The 19,879-nt window shown below is 34.4% G+C and overlaps 1 pseudogene; it reads right to left on the minus strand.

Annotated features, from left to right (window-relative positions):
- Nucleotides 1-13,191: 13,191 nt before the first annotated feature.
- LOC130053644 (uncharacterized) lies at nt 13,192-15,640 on the minus strand (annotated as a pseudogene).
- Between the last annotated feature and the right edge of the window lie 4,239 nt (nt 15,641-19,879).

Here is a 19,879-nt window from a genome sequence, read left to right on the forward strand (position 1 = left end):
GGTACCTCATTAGATACATCTACGCCTGAGTATTGGAGAGCGTTTTGAAACAAAATTGTTCAATGTTTTGGTAAACAAAGATTATAATTTAATTCGGGACGCATGGAATAGGAATCATGAGTTTGAGAAAAAAAATATCGTAGATTTTCAGAGCCCATACCATTAAAACAATTTTTACAATAGAATACAAGTAATTACTTCACATTTAACCATCTTTAGTCTTAACTTTTCAAACAAGGATTTTGATGGCTATGGTCATGATTGATTCAAATACACGTTATTTTAGATAGTTTTTGATTATGCAGTGATTTTTAAGGCCCATTTTGGGGCCGGATTTCGACCCTTTCCCCTCCTAAAAATTGTTAATTTTTTTCCCAATTTAGCTTGCATTGTTTCCAATAATAAAATTATGAAAGAAAAACATATTTGAAAAAAAAAACAATCGATGTGAAGTATATACATACGACTTAAAAAGAGTTATCCGAATGATGATTTGGATAGAATAGTTGAATATTTTAGAAGAATAAAGAAAATTAGATATGTAAAATAAAGATAATATTATATTTGATTTGATTTTAAAACTTATTTACTACAAAATTGATTTCTCCCAATTTGAAAGCCACAGGACCCTTGTAAAAAATGTAGAATAATCACTGTTATGTATGGTGTCCGGATGGAGACCATTTGCAAAAGCGTGACTGCGCGTTAGTCACAACACGCCATCACGCCAACAAGCAACGCATCTTCGCGCTCTCACGCCAACAAGCAACGCGCCTTCGTGCAGACAAAGCAACGCGCCTTCATGCTCTCACGCCAACAAGCAACACGTCTTCGCGCAGACAAGCAACGCGCCATCACACCAACAAGCAATGCGCCTTCGCGCTTTCACGCCAACAAGCAACACACCTTCGCGCCGTCACGCCAACAAGCAACGCGCCTTCACACCGTCACGTCAACAAGTAATACTCCTTCGCGCCGTGTTGCTTGTTGGCGTGACGGCGTGTTGTGACTAACACGCAGTCACGCTTTTGCAAATGGCCCTATCCGGACACCATAGTTATGATATTTCTATAATGTTATTGAAAACAATTTTTGTATGTATGTATCAACAAATTCTTACAAATTCTCCAAGGGATTTTAATTAACAAGGCATATTAAACTATTTTTTCTGTATATATAAGAATTGAGAAAACGTCATCAGACACGGATTGAAGACTCAACGTTAAATCTTGCACTTGCAAAACATGACAACTTTTCTACTTCATATTACAATTCAAATACACGTTAATTGTAAATAGTGTTGAATATGATATTTGTATGATGTTATTGAACAGATTTTTGTGTGTGTGTGTTAATAACTTTTTAAAAATTATCCAAAACATTTAATTAACAAGGTATATTGAACTATTTGTTTCTATATAAGAATTGAGAAAATGTCATCAGACACAGGTTAAAGACGCAACGTTAAATCTTGCACTCGCAAAACATGCCAACTTTGCTACTTCATATCACAAAAAATATACGTAATACATGGATATAATTACTATATATAGAAAGTACACACCCTATATAGTATTAGGGCATAAAATTACCAACTTCTGAAAATAGGCCAAAATTGACCGTTAGTGTACCTTCTCCTTTGATGATTATCATCAGTAAAAAGAGTTCAAATAAAAAAATCAAGTTAAATACTGACACGTGAGTCACTTTGTTTGGAACGTCGTCAACATGTTATGACCGGAAATGTTATTTGGATAACTAATGTCTGAACACATGATCGAATTTTCTAATCCCGGATTTTACTAACTTTGTATTCAATGTCGTCCAGAATGTCAAACTTTACGCGCTTTCCCTTCACTGTTCCATATACCGACCCATTGAAAAACCATGCCGATGTCACACCTTCTGTATCAATTAGTCGCTTTATGAGTTCACTATTTTCCTTTGTTACATCGTCCTCTATTCTGATATTTCCCGGGCGTTTTTAACCGACGATCTATGTAGCATAATGTGGGCTTTTCTGTCATTGTTTTTCATCTTCATCATGATGGCACTCGGGGTATTCTGTTTAGAACCTGGGATGCGATGGACGGCTACAGTGTCTCGTTCGTCTACATTAACATCCAACTTCTCTTTTAACGTTGTCTTCACGACTTCAACGATTTTCTCTCCTTTTGCTTCCCATACGCCGTAAATCTTGATGTTTTTTCTACTGTACTGCTCGTTGTAGTTGGCTTTGACGGTTACAAAAGTGGCAAAATCCTTAACTTCTGTTATTTCATTCTGCAAGTCTCTGGTGTTCTTATTCGCATCACAAAGCTTTTCGCGCAGCGTTTCATTCTCCATAGTCAGTCGATCGACGTCCGTTGACAGCCTGTCAATCTTTTGTTTCAATACTGTCTCTCGTTTTTCTGATTGTTCTTCAGAGTTTTTCAGCAGACCTTTCACTATATTTGTAACTATACCTTCAAGATCTCCCGTTTTTACTGATTTATGTAGGCTTTCTTTTATTTCATTTAAGTCTGATTTGATTGACGCCAAAGTCATCTCATTTGTTGATTCACATGTTGGAGTATTATTTTCACATTTGTCGTTTCCAAGTTTATTTTTCTCTGACGCTTTCCTAGTATTTGTCATATTTACATAAAATTGTTCACAAAATAATACACACGGATAAGCGTTAAACAGTACTCATGGTTCTTTTGAGAACGAACGAACAATCTTTTCCTTTTTAAAATGTTCCCAAAACTCTAATTGAACATCTTCAGGCTTCAGTTGCTGTTCTACCGTGTAATAAGAACTCTGCTAGTAGTTTGCAATCATAACAATCACTATTTAGCTAAGTATCACCAAACTTTTGCGCTCACGATATCTCTGCCTACTACCTCACAGACGCCATCTTGATTTTTCATCTCTAAAAAGAATGACTTTTTAATTTTATTTTAAGAAAAGCCAGGTATATTTCCAGCACAGTTTTTGGGTCTTTTGGAATTATTTGTGGAGCTTCTAGAGAAGTTGTGGTTGAGTTAAGTTACTTTTAGTGAGGAATTAGATTGATCACTGTTCGTTATCTTCACCTTGCACTTTGCTGATATTTGCTATTTGTTGAATATTTAGTAAATTAGTGTCAGATTATAGTTAGAGAATTTATTGAAATTCATTTATCATTATTAGATTAGTGTAATTTATACATTTAGCAGAGGAAGCTAGTGTATTTCTAACTTTTGCTGTTGTTTTATAACTGGGATTCAGACTTACCCGAATTCAGACTTAGAAATTATTCAGGAATTTCAATAGTTTTGGAAATTCACTAAGAAATTAAGTTCAAGGGTTTAAGTTTTAGTTATTGGTTTTTACTTCCATCCAGGAGATCTGGGAGAAAGATTGGGAGTCAGGAATAATTTATACTTTTGAGTGTTGATTGATTGTCCAACATAAGAGAGGTGGGAACAGTTGCTTATAGACAAATTTAGGTGACTTGAGACATAATTTAGAATTTGTTGATTGTTTATTTGAGAGATAATCACTTTAATAAATTGTAAAATTGTATTTTGTCTCATTTCCAATTCAGAGATTTACAAGGTTTTCTAGAATTGAGGGTTTTCCAACCAAGTTGGAAATGCAGGATAGTAAAGAATAAGAACCAAATCAGAAAATACTGAGTGTTTAGGGAATTTTGTGACTTCCTTACAATCTAGGTGTTAATAAGCTGATAAATAGAGAAGATAGTTTAAGATATTTCGTGTATTAATAAATTTAGTGTAACTTAGAGAGCGCGGGTAAATAATAGGAGGTATTGGTTGTAGGGGTAGGATCGGTATCAGGACAACTCGTCCCCAAGACAACTCGCCCTCAAGATAACTCGCCCCCTCATCGGGACAACTCGCCCCTAAGACAACTCGCCCTCAAGACAACTCGCCCCCTCTTCGCGACAACTCGCCCCCTCTCTTGAGATATCTTGCTCCTACATATCATACATATTTACAATTATTATTTTTGGTCTAAATCCAAGAGGTGTTTTAGCAACAATTAATGAATTTCTTATAAATAGTATACAGGTATACATCACAGACAATAAGACGTGTTCACATAAACACCGAACTTCGTGTCTTTTTATGCAAGACGAAAGATTTTAGTGAAAATCCAGTGTTTGGGTTCAGTAAATTCATCATCACTTTTATGTACATGTAAAATATATAATTTCAGCGGAAACAAGTTAGCGTTTGGTATAGGGAGAGTATTAGTTTGGTCTACAGCTGACGTAGTATATTTATCAATAATCTGCGTCTGTTGTTAAATCTAATTGTTTGATTTCCCCCAAGCTGTTATAAATTTACTTCAAACGTTATATGCGGTACTCATCATCAGAGTTCTTTACACTTTGAAATCGCCGCGTAAAAAGAATCACCCCGCGTAAAAAGAATCAGTAATTAAAAGCAAAGCCGTTATAAAATTTCTAAAATGGAAATTTTATTATTTTTCAACGGGAATTAGTTGAGAAATGCATCAAAAGATAATTGCATGTATCAGAATATTCATGGTTCACCTTTACACTTATGTATATTATATCGATAAAAAAAACCACTCACACCCCCCCCCCTCCAAAACAACCCCCAAAATTTTATCAGATTTGGAGACATTTAATCAATTACCTGAAGATAGTAAATATAATTTTCTTTGCCAATTGATTTATGAAAAATATAACTTTAACTGAAATGCAATAATCAAATCTGTGTATAATTCTATTAAAATTTACCATTCGTGTTAAAGTATGAAATAAAAAGACATATCTTTATGGGGTTAAAAGTGTAAATAACACACACACACACACACAAAATAAAAATAAAATGTGATAATATATTTATATATAATATTGGGGGGCGAGTTGTCTCAAGAGAAGGGGCGACTTGTCCTGAGAGAGGGCGAGTTGTCCTTAGAGGGGGCGAGTTGTCTTGAGGGCGAGTTGTCTTGGGGGCGAGTTGTCCAGCATTCGTTGTAGGCAGTGGTGAGTGATATGGTTGAGTAATCAAAAGTTGATGATTTAAGGGAGATAACTCAGTATTGCAAAATAGGAAGTTAAGGGTGTTAAATTGTAAACTACTGTGCCACACAAACCCTCCTTGGCTCAGGTTGAGCCATGTAACGCAAGCCTTACCACGAAAGATAAGACCACCCGCACAGACCGTTACAATATCTATTTCGATTAAAAGTATCAATTTTGTTTAAAAGCAAGCTCGCTTCAAAAGAAGTATGTTTGATGTAATTTGTTGGTTTGGTGTAATTTGTTGAGAACATTATTTCATCTTTCTTTCCATGTTGTATTGGGGGTTGGGGGTAGGAGGTAGGAAACACATTGTCACAATAGGTGGGAGAAAGGGGACCAGAAAATGACAATGTCGGGAAAAGAGGGTGACGCCCACGAGCATTTGCTTAATATTGTCCATGACGAGTCATAAAAATGCATAAGTATAAATTATGAAGTATATAAAACGGTACAATCTGAAAATGACTTCCCGTTTTGACCTTCATTTCTGCTCCCTATGTTCTGAATAAGCCTTAACTCATAAATTCTTACATACAACATGCAATATTTTCCGTTTCTATCCGTTTTCAGTTCTGCATTTTAACAATGACGTCAATATAAGGAACTATAGAAAAATACTATGCATTGCCTTGTAAGGATTTGTTTAATAACTAAGTGTAATGACTCAAAAGTAGTATGACTGAACAATAATTTTAGTCACTAGTCACATCATGTGTCCTTTGTGTGAGAAGCGATGCTGGGTCACGATGTGCCAAAGGATGTGAATATCAACTACATGTAGTCCTCGACTTCTTAAGATCAGAATCAGGATGTCTTCAGTATATCAGCAATCCGTCATCAATATTTTAGATAACTAAACAAAATTAAATCAGTTCTTTTCTTATTTTAACCACCTCTGACCTGAGAAAATACTCAAAAGCATATTGGCGAAACTGTCAGGGGGTTTTATTTGAAAGAACATTCATCGTTGACATACCGCATGTTCATACCATATGTGCCGATCTTACAACCTATAAGCTTTTGGCAGCATAGCAATTCACACATATTCAACAAATCATATCAGAGCTGGGAGACTTGGAGACAACAGTATCCCTTAGCAAATGGTTTTCTGTAAAAATTGCACCAACACGTTAGAAAGATTGACAAAGGCAAGTCCATAGATTTCTTCACCAGTATTTAACTGCCATGACGCTTTCTGAAATTGAAAAAAAAAACTCAACAGAAATGAGTTCATAAACCTAGCTTTTTTATGAAACTATTTTGGGACTAAGAATTGTTCCAATATTTCGTACTTAGGAAAGAATCTTAATCATAAGTGCGTTTGTCAACAGTGTCTTACCTTAAGATAATTCCTTTGAAAAAATATAGAACCCCTAAGAATTGTCTTAATCTTAGGACAGCTAATAAAGTATCCTTTCATGTAGCTGAATTCGGTACAAATGACAGCGTCCATGTTGACGAAATCGTGGTATTGGACTTGAAAGTGTTTAGGGAGTTTGAAAACCCTTTCGTTTATCTTGATGTAAACTCTACTATTCGTAGGTACGAATTATAAAGGCAACTCAAGATAGATGCACATGCCTTCATTTTATTGTGTACTACTGTATGATAAACGCAAGTGACTTTTAAAGTTAAAAGTGTGCACATCGTGGTTGTGTTATCATGAAGTGTTTTAACTAGAAGTCTTATAACTAGATGTAATGGTAAATATATTACATCCATAGATGAAAATATCAAACGATACTGTATCTTCATTATCTGTAAATGTTTTTCACTAAGATTAATTCATTATTAGATTAAAGTAAACTTAGGTTAAGTATACAAGCATTACAATGTATTGTGCAATACATCCATAAACATAATGAATAAATTTAGAACATGATTACATCAAGTATTTAAGAAATAAGGTATCATTTTAAAATATATATCGGGATATAAATACGGGTTGGTCATGTAATCAAATTCCATAAAGCCCGAAGGGCTTTATGGAAAATGTGATCATGTACCAATCCGTGTTTATATCCCGATAAGTATTTTAAAATTATACCTTATTACTTATATTTACATTTTTGGTCGGTAACATTGCTGAATTGTGCTAACAACACGTTTCCATACATTTCAAATGGTTGACGTCCACAACGAAGCGTCATCGATGTTCAAAATGACGACAACACAAAACAAAGTTCCATGAAATGAAGAACTGTTTCAATTATTAAGACGCTAGAAAGCAAGTATATCAACTTATACTTATACATTTACTCGGGAGTATATCATGGAAAACTCTTCCATATGTCTAATTTTAGGGGGTGGGGGATTATGATTCAAACGGGGGTGTGCAATGTTACACTTACAGTTGTGATGCGCTTTCACTTTTGAAAAATGAAGACGTTGAAAACCGACTTTGAAATATATTCTGTGGATATTACGGAGTTAACAGAAGACTGAGGTGGAAGAACATGAAGAACAGGGCGGCAGTCGTCAGGTGTAGGCAAATCATTTATAGACAGGACAGAGGACGCAACTCAGATGAATCTCCGGAAAAAACTGAACATCGCAGAGAATGTGGAACTGCACGAAGGTAAGGGACGGTTTGGATTTGGATATGTAATTGTTGAGAAATATGAGCTCACTGAACGCTTCTTTTGACTCGATAACTTTCTGTAATAGGTTTTTAACGCCGCCTCGCTTCGATGTGCCGACATAAACTTGGAAAACCGACATCAATTACCTATGGCTGCTGTGGCACGGAGGCAGTGTTGTGTGTAGGTTTTAATGAATTTTGACGACTTATCGACCATACATCCTGTGAATGGCCTTTTTGCTAAAGCCTACTGTCATCGTATAGCAGTATGTACAATTCCACATCACCGATGACCAGGGTGAAGTTGTAACATACGAAATTGTAGACATACAATAGTCTAGTAAAATATTGTTTACAAAAATGCTTTTATCAATTATGGATGAAAGTCCACTGCTTAGAATACAAATAAAACCGTAAATACATTTTGTGATGTTGATTTCATTTATTGATAAGATTTCTGCAGTAAGTCAGAGCGATTGCTAGATGTGTATTGCCTTAGTAAAATAGTACCTGTTACCTACTTTCAACAAATGTTCATACGCACAACCGTGACCTCTGTTGACCCCGTAGTGGATTTATGCAGGGATAAATACGTATTGCTCGTAATAGTGTTATGTAGGAGAAAACAGTTGCAAATGTAAATATATGCCTATATTGCATAATTCTCTTATTAGAAACGTAGACATTTAGAGATGTACTCACTCAGCTGCAATTGTTTTTCAAATCTAGAAATAGAGTTAAGTCATCTTTCAATGACATCTTGTAACATGCCATGACATACGATGTAGTATATATAGTTTATACACATGTACAACAACTAAAGACTATAAATGATATATTCATTCTAAGGAAATTCATACGGAGTGCTTACGTTTATTACCGTACTAAAGGAAATACTGCTAGGTAACACCTGAGCTTCAAGAGAGTTTGTTCTCTCTCTCTCTCTCTCTCTCTCTCTCTCTCTCTCTCTCTCTCTCTCTCTCTCTGACAACAGAAGCATATCTTGTTTTTGTTTTTTTATTATCTTATTTTTTTTTTCCTTCCAAAAGGCTTTTTAAAAATAAGTACAGTGCATATTGTGTAATATATACGCATGCGATTGTAAGAACCAGCCTAATGTGAATGACATAATAACATTAACAGTTTTGCTAATTTGAAATTAAACAAATTTATGGGCCATACTTTATAATTTCATGAGTTTTTCTAAATCGTTAAACATGCATTTACTTGTGGTTTCATTATCAGATCGTCAAATGACCTAGATATACATTGTACGTTTGATTTTGAATCGTAGAAACATGTATGCGTGGGTTGCTTGCACTCTTTTTAATTTCTCTTAGGATTTGAACATTGTTTAAACATGATGTAACTGTATTTCTTTGCTTTGAATGTGTTATAACAATACCTATCATTATTCTACATAATTGCTAAATAGGTGAATACGATATTCTGGAGATTGACGTTAGAGAAATACTAAATTAAAACAATTCTGAATCGTACATTCATTGCAGCCTCGATATATGTGCACCATTATTCCGCTTCTCAGACACATTAACTGTCTAGCTGACGTGAGATGTATTTATAGATATACATGTAGATGATAATTATTTGAGGTCATCTACTATATATTTTTAGATAGTTTTTTCCCCAAATTTCAGTAACATTAATGTCATTTTTAGATTTCAAATATCATGATGATAAACTTTCTATTCCATCCGATTAATTTTGATATTTTCTTTACTTGCCTCACCATTTTGCAATCCCACAGTGTGATAGGAAATCAATAATTACGCAATCAAAATATCAATTTCTTTACAAATTTTCTAGACATATATCTGTTTTCAGCGTCAATAGAAATTATCTATGTTATGATTGTTTCTAAAACCAAGTAATATTTCATTGACCAGTGGAATGATTTAAATTTCAACAGAAACTGAATAATTGTATATGTATTTTTGCTCCAAATTATTCTTTGAATTACAGTGCATTTGAAATCTGATCTCAGTATATCAATATAACTACTGAGACGTCACGTCGTTGTGTCTTTAATTTTAAATCTTAGTCACTGGCCTTTAATTTTTGTGTCATTCTTGCCTTCACTGTAGCGGTATGTTTAAAATTTTCAAATCTGAAATTTCTCTCAAATTTTAGTTGAATGTTCACATGAATTGCATTTTCTATCCTAGTCTTTCTATTAATGTTTTAATAGAATTTTAATCAAATGTCTTCTCGGTATATATATATATATATATATTTCAAGTGAGCGTCTGTACCAACAAATAGACCGCAATGAAGAATCGAAGATCAATCTCATGTATACAGTTGCGCCATAATCATTGTTTTGATACTTGATTACGTAAGTGTCAAATCCCTTTGAAATGTTGGTCTTAATGATTAAGATGAATCAGAGAAGGGTTCTGTGTTGCTCTCATGATGGATGAGTTTTCTTATTCAGCAGATAGTTCTTTTTTTCAAAATCCTTATCTTGATTTTAATCATTTTTTTTTTCATTCCCCTGAATCTGTATTATCAATATCAAGAATGAGCGGGAACTGTAATGTGAAGTGTGATTTCAACAGACAATGCTCTGTATTAGACAAGTACGTGCTGTTCATTACAATTTCCCTTGTATTGATGACATCTCTAAGCGAATGCTGTAATGGGAATCAGATCAAAAGACGAAGACGGGAACAACAGGTAATGCTAACAGAAATGTGAGTGATGGAAACCGATATTTATCTCATGAAAGGTGAAGATAACGAATAGTGATCCAATCCCATAACTCATAAAAGCAATACAAAATATAGTTGGGCAAACACAGACCCCTGAATATACCGGATTTATGGTATCAACGTCTTTGATTTAGAGTAAAAATTTTGAAGTATCTGAGATTAGAGAGTAAATGTACTTAGCATGTATCAGAAAAAAATATAGCTCCACTGATTAAATGGCTTCGTTTATACATTGGACTTTGCTCAAACTTAGCATGCTATTAACATAAAGATTTAGATATCAAAATATTTCATTTCTATGTTATAGAGAATACCATGCCTTGCCTCTGTTTCAACAATAGTTTACAAAATTTGTCCAGATACAGTCCCTGGAACGTTCTTCTTTCCCACTTCAACGGTGAACGAACGGTGAACGCACGGTGAGCAAACGGTGAACGCACGGTGAACGAACGCAGAGCGAACGGTGAACGAACGCAGAGTGAACGGTGAACGCAATTTGGTGAACAGTGAGCGAACACAGAGCCCAAAGTGAACGGTGAACGAACGCTGAGCGCACGCTGAACGCAAAATGGTCTATTTACTCGGAATGTTTCGGATTTTCCCTGCGATTTTACCTATTTCATAATCAAGTAATAAAATACATATACATGTATATTTCATCAATTGATAAAAAATGAAATAAATCGGACAGCGTATTTTACAGTTCTGGATATATTCAATGTAATATATTTTTTGCACAAGTACCGAGTATACATGTATATATTTCAACTATCTAATTTGTATTGCTTGTAGGAGTTATGAGATTGATCACTGTTCGTTATCTTCACCTTGCATGTATATATTTCATGAAATTATCGCAAAGTGTACATTAAACCGCGCAACAGTCATACACAAACAAAAGCAAATTTCGTATGTACATTGCGTATGCATGCACCATTACATGTACAGATACATTTAATGCATGAGTATAATATATATACAATGCATGTGAAAAGGAAAACACTATAGTCTATATGCGTAGTGACATCCAGAATTTACAGGTGTTCATGTATGGCTTCAAACTTTACGAGCTCGATCGTTTAGGATACCTGTAATTAACAAACACCTCCGAAAGGAGTCAAGATAGATGCAGTAAACAAACAATACGGACGGTATACCCTGTATCAACACCTTAAGGTAGCTCGTTACTTTTCATTTTATCTGATAAATCCTGTCAGAATTGTGTTTATTGCACAGACAAACATTCCAGCAAAAGAAAACAACAACAAAATAAAGGGCATATCATATTAGATTTACTAAACCAGCCTATCAAACATGTATATCCCCTATCATATGTTAACAGTTTTTTACCATTATTACCAATTATGACATTTTAAGCTACAACTTGTGAAAAATAGTACAATAGTCATTATATTACACATGGTTGTTCTAATTATTTACCTTAAAGTATATATACATTTGTTTTTATGAATGGAAAGCACTAAAAGAAAATTTTACATAATATATGCCTCATTCTCACGAAAATTGTGCAACAAGAATGATTGAGAAAATTGGACATCATATCATTTTTATGGAAATTCCTGTTACACAAACATTTAAATTTGATAGTAAATTAAGGATGAACATCTGTTTAACAAAACATAATAAGAAAATCACATGTCATCACATTTATTTTTATCCCAGGGCCAATAATGTAAAGGTACCCCCAATGAAATCGAGAACGAGAATCATTGCAAAAATTAAACATAACGGTACTTTAAGGTAACTCCATACTCGCAGTTTTATCTGATACAAGTTTGAAAAATGTATTTATTTCCATTCATTAGAGTTAAAACTAACAAATTATCAAAATAAGATACATATGTCATCACACATTTTAAGATACGAGACGTACATTAACAGAATCATATATCACCGTCAGAAAATTGCAATTTTCCTTAAACAGCGTTATCAAAATTTCATACAAACTGGTTATGACGATATAGTAGCATTCATAACAATTTCATGAAACTGTATCTTCACAAAAATATACAAGATGTCTGTAAAAATAACGGAAATATATCGCATAATAGACTTGATAAAGAAATCAATAGAAACAGAGTTATTGCCCTTGGATTAAATATTTTAAAACGTATCATTGATTATTCATCTATAGCTTAGACTTTTAAAATAGTTTGTTTTTAACAAGATTTTTTACAATAACTATAGGTAAAGACTCCAACAAAATTTATGTTCCTATCACGCATAAATGTAAATAAATCATTGATTTTGCAAAATCTGATGAAATCACAGTAGGGTGGAATTACTTTAATGCATATTTCTTTGACCAAAGCATAACATTTTTATACTTGATTAAGAATAAACATCTGTTCAACAGAAAACAATAAAAAAAATCACATATTTTCACATCTATTATTATCCCAGAGCCAATAATGTAAAGGTACCCCCTTAAAATGGACAACAAGAATCACGGCACTTTAATGCATATTTCTCTGACCAAAGGTATTCACATATATTTTTAGTCCAGAGCCAATAATGTAAAGGTACCGCCTTGAAATGGACAAAAAGAATCATTGCAAAGATTTAACGTAACCAAAGATAACATCTTTTTATTTAATTAAAAATAAACATCTCAAATGAAATCTAATTTTGATAATACTTTGAATGAACTTTGCTTCATTCAACAGAAACAATGTATGTGTACTACATGTATATGGCTCATTTTCACATCACTTGAACAGCCTTTGAGAAATTGATACATATATACAGTATGCATATACATAAAAACACAATATCTAAATTTTGTAAACACAAAATTAAAAAAAATAACAGTCTTATAGATTTGACAAATACTGTACAACTTTTCCAATGACAGATTTTGACTTTGACACTCTTGGTTTCTTAGAATCTTGCAAGTTCTCACTAAACACGTTATGAATACCATTGTTGAGATCTCGTAAGTGAATAACCTTCAGTTTAGGCAACGATAAAGAAAGTCCCAGAAGTTTCTTTTGTGTTATAGTATAAATAACTTTATCTGTAACAAGGGGGTCCAAAGATTCCTTACATGTGTAATAAGACAAGTCAAATATGTCCTCATTCTTACATTGTGATTTTAACTTCAAGGTAAAAGAAACTTTGGAGTGATAGTACATCCCCAATGGCATTATGGGCATCATAGGTCTCTCCTAAAAGTTTCTGAACAAGATTATCTTGCTTATAGTTTCCAACATCAGTTTTTTGGGATGACCTTCCTCGCAAGCTTCAGTGTGTCAATACAACCTTGAACTGCTTCCTCAAAGTCCTTTAAAAGGCTTTGTCTATTTAACTGGTGCAATAGAACTGGAATGTCAAAATTTTGAATGCTGTGTCCTATCAGAATTGCATTTGAAAAGTGTGACAATAACTTAATAAAATTGTGAAGTCCGTCAGCTGTTGTTGTTGATTCTACACTTTGGTCTTTATGTTTGAGGACACCTCCAACATATGTAAGTCCTGATGATAAAAAAATCAGAATACCTTTATTTTTATGCATATACCAAATGCTCTGTAGAAGAAAGAAATAGACCAGTGAATTAACATGACTAGTTCATTTTATTTTCAAAACTAACATTTTATGTTCAAAACTAACATTTTATGTTCAAAACTGACCTGTCAGATCTGATGCTGGAATACTGATGCTGCAAGTTGGTTTCATGTACACATTAAAGGTATCTTCTTCACAAACACAAGCTATCTGGATAGTCTCTGATGTTCTGGCTGATATGAGAAAATGGTAAATTTCTTAAAACTCTTTAAAATGTCTATAAATTTAAATCTTATACTTGACAATAAATTTGAAAGATTTTACACAAACCTAGTCCAGTTGTTTCAAGATCAAAAAATATTGATGGACTGCAATGAAGAGACACTTTAGTGGGATCAATGTTGATGTCCTGTAAATCAACAGATTCCTTCAGCCCAATCTTTGCACCTATGAAAATAAATAGATTTGTGTATACATGCAACTGTTAACTAGTTCTTCTCCTAAATATTATCAAAAGTTTAAAGATTCAGAGTTTGAAAATTCCTTTGTCATTTAAATCCAAATTATTTACCTTCTAAAACAGACTGAGTGGCATCTTTTGAGACTTGTCGCAACTACATCGACCCGAGGAAATAATCCTAGAATTCATGCACATGTAAGTACAAAACTTACTAATTTTATTATTTCTGTGACCATCAATATGCAAGAGCTTGTTCTGGGTATAGTCAGTTTTTAAATCGAGGTAAGCTACTGACAAGTTGATGGTACAGGGATTTCAACAGTCTCGATTGAAGTCAGCATTTCACAAATTCTATGGTCGTTATAACGATCTAGTTCGTCAATACAACCTATCATTGGGCCAAATGCTGTCTGACGTGTTCCATACCGATTGTTAAGCCGTTCTTGGCACACTGATTTTGACTGCGGATAACTCCGTTTACCTGATCAGGATATGGGGCTCACGGCGGGTGTGACCGGTCAACAGGGGATGCTTACTCCTCCTAGACACCTGATCCCGCCTCTGGTGTGTCCAGGGGTCCGCGTTTGCCAAACTATCTATTTTTTATTGCTTGTAGGAGTTATGAGATTGATCACTGTTCGTTATCTTCACCTTGAATTGCAGTCAGATCGTGCAATATTTGTATATATTTGTGGATAAAACTGTTTATTGTACTGAGCTACCCGTAGAATGTTTAAAGGCTAATGCAGAAACGTACAAGATAAACAATTACATCTTTGCATTAAGGACAAATGTTACAAAACTTTCAATTTGGCAAGAGTACTAAATATCAGTTTATTGACAATGTCTTTCATAAATATAGGCGTAAAAATAGCTACATCAGTTTGACATTCTGACACGTACATACGGTACAATGTACATTATGTAGCATCGTTTGTTTTTATTTTTCAAAGTGGGGGTGGGTGTGACTTGTTTAAAACTCTTGTCAAGCAATGCAAATTAATTATAATATTTTGTGATTCTGTCCGAACTTGTAAATGCTAAATCTTGTACACAGGGGAAGAGGTTTTCATTACCTGAAACTGCCTTATTTTTTGTACTTGGGTTAACTTCATAACGACAAGCTCTTACATGTATATTCGTCTCTCATTTAGAAGTTGTTGTTTTTTTTAATAAAAGCTCAAATGAACCTTTCGGCATTCACAGTGGATAATCCTGACATTTTGTACTTCGAAATTAAATTTCTCATATAGTAAGAAAGTCTTCTTCCACTCTTACGCACATGTTCAATTTTCATTTTCGCCTTGCTATCAAGATTGGTCCTTTCACTTTGGTGTTCCGAATGACAATGAAAAGACTGAACGATGAACGAATGGTGAGCGCACGCTGAACGCAAAACTGTAAACGGAGAGCGCACGGTGAACGCAAGCTGAACAAACGGTGAACGCACGGAGAGCAAACGGTGAGCGAACGGAAAAATGGTAAAGTAGAACGATTCAGGGACTGTAGTATAGAATCTAGAGATCTGCTAGCTAAAGAAGTTGGTTGTGAACTTACGACGAACAGTTGAGTAGACTCTTTCGATTATGTTTACCATTGTCTATTGAATGGATGGGGTAACAATAGCATGGAAATATGCGCACCAACAACGAAAATTGTAGGTTAGATGTGTATTTACTGATCTAAAGTAAGTGCTAAAAAGGTATGACTAGAATAACTGCTTTAAAACTGCACGGTATTTTGGTTTAAGTCAAGAGACATGGATGGCTAACTATTTTTAAATTCTGTGTTAACGTAGGGATACACCGAACAATTCCATCAATATTTTCCATTACAGGCCAGTACTGTACCGAATTCAATGTGGGAGGAGGGATTGTTCAGGAACATCACAAAACAAAAGCATCTTGTACCCTATGTCCATACATTTACAACTCTTCTAACAGCTTTCGCTGTAAGCCATCATATGACCTAAGAAATCATAGGAGAACGTGCAACTGTATGGTAAGTTTGTTCTCACGATCAACATAAATGATTATTAGTGTCACAAAAAAGAATTAACAACAAGGAAACCAATCTTATCACAATCAAGGGAAGAAACGTTGAGGATGTGGACACTTTCACATACCTTGGTGCTATTGTCAACAAGACAGGAGGGACAACAGAAGACATCAAGCACAGACTGAGTTTAGCCAGGAATGCATTGGTAATGTTTAATCCTCTTTGGAAGTCCACCAAATACATCAGAGCAACAAAGATCAGAGTATTTAACAGTAATGTGATGTCTGTGCTACTCTATGGAGCAGAAATATGGAAACTGAATGACAATGATGTCGCCAGATTGGAAACTTTTCAGAGAAAATGTCTACGAAGGGTACTCCGCATCTTCTGACCCATGAAAGTCAGTAACGATGAACTATACTGTAGGACAAGGACATGCCCAGTAGATGAAATTGTTAAATGTCGAAGATGGAGATGGATAGGACATACTCTGAGGAAACCACATGACAACAACAGAGAAGCCCTGTCATGGGCCCCAGAGGGTAAGAGAAAGAGAGGTCGCCCCAAAACAACATGGCGAAGAAGTGCAGAGGCAGAACGCGAACAACTAGGATGGCAAACATGGAGCGAAGCAGTCACAGTAGCTAATGACAGTGGGATGGCGGAAGATGCTGTCAAGCCTTATGAGCCGAACATGGCTCGAAGAGGAAAGGTAGGTAGGTAGGTCACAAAGAAGTATCATTTATATTCTGTTGTGCATTTTATGTGCTGTTTTCTTATTTCAAATTCGGTGTTTTCTCAATGAAAATATGTTTATTATTCATTTATTTAGGTGAGAATGAATTACCAATAAGTAACTCGCTTCATGTGAGATGTTACGAACACTGTATGCTAGTTGCCCTGGAAACTATTTTATCGTCTATCATACTCTGGATGCTAGTTTTAACAACGTCTTCAAATGCTCCCGACTCTCCCTTACAATAATGACCTCTTCAAAGGACAATTTGCTTTTTATTCAAGATATCCAAGGTTATTCCTGCTAAGTTTCAAACTGTATGATTTGAATCTAATGAAACGGCATCCTATGGATTGTATTTGCGAAGTTTCAGATGTGTTCTGGTTTTCTATGATCTTGCAAGGAATTCGGCTGTATTTTCTGATCTTAGTCCAGTGGTTACTCAGATGTAAAACGTATACGGTACCAATTCTGATGCACCAATGCGCATTTTGACAAATTATGTCTCTTCAGTGATGCTCAACCGAAATGTTTGAAATCCGAAATAACTATGAGCAACACTTTTATTAGACATACCAAAGCTCCCAAATCTTAAAAATCCCAAATCGTCCATAGATATTGATACCTGTTCATTATCTTCACCTTTCATACCCAAGCACAGAGGTTGAACATTTAGGACTAATGCACGGAGTTTATCATCGGTTATTCATAAAACGATTTTGCACCATTACGGAGATCCTGTGGAATTGTAGCCCTATCCCGAAAACGTCAGAATAAAAAAAATGGATAGGGCTTAAATATTGCAGCTGAGTGTTCCCATGTGTTTGGATATTAAGTTCTTTATCAGTTATTATGTTGATTACATACTTAAAATATATTAATATATGAAAGCAAATCATTTTTATCGGAACTATTTCAAATGCATGTAATTATATCATTCAAAATACGTATACTTTTTTTCAATTAATTTATATTGCTAACCATGGCAACCTCATATTGATGCATGTATATTTACTCAAACATATGATATAATTGCGGATTTAAATATGATATTACAGGTTAATCAGTACACCAATTGCCATACTTATCCTCCTGGGATATTTGCATTTGTTCTATGGAGAATGAAATGTATAGGAGAAGATCTTTACAAAACAAGAAAACAATGGTTAAAAGAAACGATCTCATGCATATCAGATGACAAATATGGATATGCTCGTTAGTAGCAGACAACGAAACAGTAAAAGGTGCAAATACAGATCAATCGTTGACCTGTTTTATATTTCTATTCAGCAAAATGTATTCAAAGGGTTCTACATAGGAAGAAAATATATCTTTTTGTGACCTCCATCTCCATTACATCGACGACGTATTATTTATCATTAATGCTAGTTTCCATTCATATATCTAATCGATATACCGCAGTGAACATGAAAAACAACACCAAGTCGTCCATATCCCTTTCGTTTGTGAATATTTTATTGAATATATACGTTAATGACAAATTATAAGTTCTACCTTGTGGCAAAAGGAATGACTTCAGCTTTCACATTGTCAACATTTCATATGTGTATAGCGATATTCTATTATCAATTGATGATGTATCTCAGTTGATTTGATACATGGTACACCATGTTCTATACGTGGTCATTCTGTGAATCTTTTCCAGTTCTCTACTACATAAGCTGATGTCAAAGGTTTTTCAACAACCTTGTTCAATGTCATCATTTTGCAATCAATATTGTTATTATTATGGTCTGATCTATCCTTAACACAGATGACACAATATCACTGATCAGATAAATGGAGACAATCAAATTTTCATAATTGATATAGCAGGCAGCTGTAATTGGTAATAAATTGCTTATGAAAAGGTGACAATAACAGTGATTGATCTCTTAAGCAAACATGGATCCCTGGATATACATGTGTTAAGAGGTGGGGTCAGGTATTCAAGAAAAGTAAGCATACCCTGTTAACAGGACACACCCAATGCGATCCCTATATCTATATCAGGTGAACGGAATAGTAAAAACGTCCCAACCAGTGGTATGAAACCCGTCAGACAGCATTTGACCCATTACAGGTTGTATTTGTAAATTAGGTCTTCATAACGACCACAGATTTTGCAAAATGATGACTTTAAACGAGACTATTGAAACCCCTGTACCATCAACATTTTTGTCAGTAGCCTGTCTCAATTTGAAAACAACTGATTGTACGCAGAACATGCTCTTCCACATCGAAACAGTTGAGGGACATGCATGCAATATACATGTCATAATTGGAATATTGCTACATAAATTTAGGATAGGTGATGGTGGATAAGATGACTTCATCACATTTGTCATATTGAAAAATATCTACAATATAGAATAAATGTTTTTCATTCATAAAATGTCTTTATTGTTCATTATATCAAATGTTATTTATCCACACATCAACGAACCATTGAAAGAATGTGATGTACCTATTGGATTGCTGTAACATATTACATTTAATGAGATTATAATATTTAATCAACACGCAATTTCAATAATACTATAATAGACTATACCAATCGTAGTATGTATTTCTTTTTTCTATCAATAACTTCATCTATAAGAACGTTACCGGAGATCATGCTGACGTGTAGATTTTCTTGGATCTTGCATATTTCAGTCAGTGTCCTACTAGAATATCACACAGTTACTTTGAGTTTTGAAACACAAATGATTTAAAAAAAAAACTAGAATAAAGGCCTAAGCGATCCAGGTCAGAAGAGATGCTCAGTGCACCTTGTTTACTGTTAAAGGCGACTAAATG

Source organism: Ostrea edulis, chromosome 3 (genome assembly GCF_947568905.1).
Source record: "Ostrea edulis chromosome 3, xbOstEdul1.1, whole genome shotgun sequence".
NCBI classification, from domain to species: domain Eukaryota; kingdom Metazoa; phylum Mollusca; class Bivalvia; order Ostreida; family Ostreidae; genus Ostrea; species Ostrea edulis.